This window comes from Oratosquilla oratoria, chromosome 8, assembly GCF_046742065.1.
Source record: "Oratosquilla oratoria isolate Oo_2021 chromosome 8, ASM4674206v1, whole genome shotgun sequence".
NCBI lineage: Eukaryota > Metazoa > Arthropoda > Malacostraca > Stomatopoda > Squillidae > Oratosquilla > Oratosquilla oratoria.
This window is the reverse complement of record NC_134784.1, coordinates 30136818-30141216: the sequence shown is the minus strand read 5'-3', so window position 1 is coordinate 30141216 and position 4399 is coordinate 30136818. Positions and strand designations below refer to the sequence as shown.

Genomic DNA, 4399 nt, shown 5'->3' with positions numbered 1-4399 from the left:
ACACCAAAGGAGATTTCAAGAATAGTGGGAGTGTCTGTAAAGACTGTTTACAATGTAAAGAAGAGAATGACTATGAGCAAAACTATTACTAGAAAGCCTGGAAGTGGAGGAAGCAACAAAAAATGTACCAAAACATTTATCAAAGCTCTCAAATCTAAAATTCTAAAAGATCCAACGAAATCCATGAGAAACATGGCAATTGAATTTAAGGTGGACAACAATATAGTTAGAAATGCAGTAAAATATGATTTGAAGTTAAAATCCTACACAACAACACCAAAACACTTGTTGACAACAGCCATGAAGTAAAAAAGATTGGAAAGGTGCAAGAAAATTATTACATGGCTCAAGAAAAAGCCCTCCATTGTAATTATTTTTCAGATGAAAAGATCTTCACTGTCGATGCTGTTCTGAACCGTAGAAATGACAGATTTATCGCAGAATCGACAGCTGAGGTTAAGGGGACATTCAGAACAAAATATCCTGCTCAGGTTATGGCTTTTGGTGTTGTGGCTTCTGATGGAAAGAAGATGCCCATCAAATTCTACAAAAATGATGAAAAAATCAATGCTAATACTTACTACAAGACCCTGAGATACCAGGTATTAACATGGCTTAAAGCAAACTACCCAGATGGAAATTATGTATGGACCCAGGATGGTGCTCCAGCTCACACAGCTACAAAAATACAAGATTCCTGCAAATCCAATTTTAGCAATTTTTGGGAATCATGTTTATGGCCACCTTCTAGCCCAGATCTAAACCCCCTGGATTATTCTATTTGGAGCATTTTAGAACATGCTACCAATAGAACATCACACAGCAATGTCGACTTTCTTAAAGATATTATTAGAGAAGAATGGGACAAGTTGTCTCCCGAATATTTGAGGAACACTTGCGCAAGTTTCAGGAAGCGTGTGAAGGCAGTTATTGAGAAAGAAGGACACATAGAATAAAAACATTTTCTCTTATGTATTTTTATGTGGTAAACGAATTATCATGACTTTCAATAAACTAATTGGTTATACGCTGTCTTTCAAGCCTTGCCTCAAAATATTGTAAATTTTGCTTCCCCACCCTCCCAGACTGTCACTACGGCAGTCTGGGTTCGAATCCTGCCTAGGGCTGAAAATAATTTCAGTAAAGCTCTGCTTTGAGTTGTTACTCCAACTCTCGTGGGCGGGGAGTTGGGAGTGTGTGTGCGTGTAAGGTCAAAGCATTACCCATAGATCGGTCATACGAGCTCTGAGCTCTCTTCCGGGAGGGAAATAGCTGTTGATCACGAATCCAACATGTGATCCAAAGACCAAGGTAAATCACACACACACACACATATATTATATATAGTTTTTTTTTAAGTCTTAAATAGACAAAAACATTTAGTATTCCGATCTTTGATTTCCTCGTGGTTTCAGCAAAATATCTTTCTTCATGTGTTTTATGTGATTACTGTTGCATATATAGATAGATATCAGAGCCCTTACATGCCAAGTGCCGCACTGGGGCAAAGTTGCCATTGATGCCCCCCCACCTCCCCATCTCCACCACCCCTTACAGCCTGTTGTAGCTACTGGCTTGTGAAATAATTAAACAGATTATAAAATTTGTGCTTATGCAAAAATCGTCAATGATGGCGAAATATTCAGGGCTTCTCTGACCTTTTTTTTTTTTTTTATTATTATAATGATTTTGTCAGCCTTGTGGATGACATTCCACACTAGAATTGCCACCATCCTGAATGTGCCACCCCAGTACATATGCAACCCCGCCCCCCCCATGTGATGTTCCTGATATAAGCTTACATGCTTTTGTGTTATCCTCAGCAATTGTAAATATTTTGAACTGTTACTATGTGTTCTTTTCATTATCTGCACTTCATGTTCATGTATATTGATTCAATGCCAAATAAACTTATTATTATTATATTATATATATATATATATATATATATATATATATATATATATATATATATATATATATATATATATATATATATATATACACATGTGAGGGTTTGGGCCTTGGGGTGGGTAAAGGGGGAAATACATGGGTGTGAGGAGTTGTACTGGGCTGATGAAATTAAGGATTTATTATTTAAATAATTTATACAAATGGGACTCAATGAACATAGCTATCCTGCTGTTCATAGCTATCCTGCTGGTGACAATTACATAAATATTAATACAAAATTGAAAGGTATATATAAATGTAGGATTTCTTGATAAATCATGATAGGAATTCATTAGCTTGTCTTTACTTGTGGCACACTTGTCTTGTCAGCGCTTTGCAACCTAATCAGTATCACCAGCGCCTAGACAATATTGCCTTGTTACAACCAAATCAAAACAATAGCACAGTTTCGTACAAACCATTTTAACTTTTTCTTATTTCATCATTACATTCAATGATAGAAAAGGAAAATAACTTGAACATTTTGTGAGAAAGCACTGACCTGTCACCTAGCAACCAAAACGTTACGAACTCAGCAAAATCGACTTAGCATACTTGAAAGTATTTCTTGCTTATTACATTCTCTTACAAAAGCACTAATGCTAACTTAACAGCAACAGTTAACAATAATCTGAATTCATGTATTTATGTACTTACATGGTGTTGCCAAGAGTCTAATTCGGGATGGCGAGATAACGAAAATGACGACCTTACTCCCACTTCACGCACTTCTCCTCCTCATAGTTTCCGCTGATATCTCAAAACAAACGACAACACAACTCCACCGAAGCGATTCAACAGGAAATCTCGTCACAATGTAAATTAGTCGTCGGTTTCATAGATGTTGCTAGTGTCGCAATTCAGGTTATATAAAATTTTTGCTAAACATAGTTGAAATAACAAGTATAGGCTATAACTTTTCACTGATCACGACAATTATGTTTTTATTTATTTGTTGTTTGTTCTGTCGACAGGACTCGACATGGTTTTCTATTTTTGCAAATAGATTCCAACACAACTAGGAATAAAACTTCCATTTTTTCATAAATCAAGTTGTTCGACTTGCGAAATTCATTATACAGTAATATAAATTATATGTATTTACAAAATAGCTTAGAGTATATATATGCGTGTATATATGAGATATATCTGCAATAGCGGCCTTGCTGTGGATGTGCTGTTGTAGTGGTTTGGTTCGAACAAGCCAGGAAAAATGAAATTCACTTTGGTCTCTTATTCTAATCTCTTTGGTAAAACAACCACAAGTAATAGCCACTGCTTAGTGGATCGGATCAGTCGTAGCTGGACGATGAGCCTAACGTCAGAGGCGGTGGGGGCCGATGACGGCGAGGCTCGATGGGACTGTTACAAGACTGGACCAAGATCTAAGAATATAATCTAAGAATATAAGGTCTAACCACTTCCGACCGAATTTCGAGGGAGTTGGCGCAGCGAGCCCGTGAACGTCACCTGGCTGTTCAAAGTGGGGTTAGCGGGTCCTATAGCTGTCAGTTGAAGTTGGTCCGTCGTTCGAAAATGACGTCGCCTTCGCTCGCACCGCTCCACTCAATTAGTTATATTCTGACAAATATTATATAAAATATATATATAAATATATATAAAATATTATAGTTCCTGTCTATATATATGAATATATAATATATATGATATATAATATATATATATATATATAATATATAAAATATTATAGTTCCTGTCTTCCTTGGCGTTTCACAGTTTTCTTCAGTGTATCACAAAGAGAAAATGGACGCATCCAAAAGACGTCAGAAGCTGCGCAGAACTGCTCCAGCGGTTAGACCTGTTTACTTGGACTGGACGAGATGTTGTTGCTGCTGCCGTGGCTACTACTATTCTGCCCTGAATTGAATTGAATAGAGGCGACAGTGAAGTGAGAAGGTATGGGAGCAAGAGGGGGGGGGGGTGATAGGTGAAGGTAAAGTTTAGAAAATGAAGGAAGTGTGAGAGAGATAGTGTGGGGCGGACCCACTTGCATTGTAGTTTGTGTTTTTTAAGAGGTCATCCTAGCTCACTAAAAATTGGTTCCCTAACTAGCTAAACATATGATAATAATTACATGTAATAAATATTAATAGGTATGAAGGAAGCACTCATTTGGTGGTATACCTATTGGTTTGATGATGTTGACTTTAGTGAAAATTGTGTTTTGTTGAATACAAATAAATTTCATGAGTGCTTCCTACATTGCATATTTTATAAAAGGTTATATATTTTCATAGGTTGGGAGCAGGTGTGACTTAGTATAGGCAGTAGGCCGTGAATTGATACAAGATTTTATCTAATGTAAAGTTTTTTATTATCGGCTGAAAGAAACCTGCACAGCGAAGCTATAGCGATAATCCCATACCACACTCCTGGTCATATGGCCATTTCCCGAAGGTTGAGTGTGGTTTGAATTTTCCGCCAA

The 4399-nt window shown here is 36.9% G+C and overlaps 1 protein-coding gene across 1 annotated transcript in view; it reads right to left on the bottom strand.

The window, feature by feature from the left end:
- The window catches only part of LOC143027669 (uncharacterized), a gene marked incomplete in the record, with an annotated part of 8039 nt that extends 5318 nt beyond the window's left edge, over positions 1 to 2721 (bottom strand). Inside the window, 1 exon segment of the mRNA XM_076189089.1 lies at positions 2609 to 2721.
- Between the last annotated feature and the right edge of the window lie 1678 nt (positions 2722 to 4399).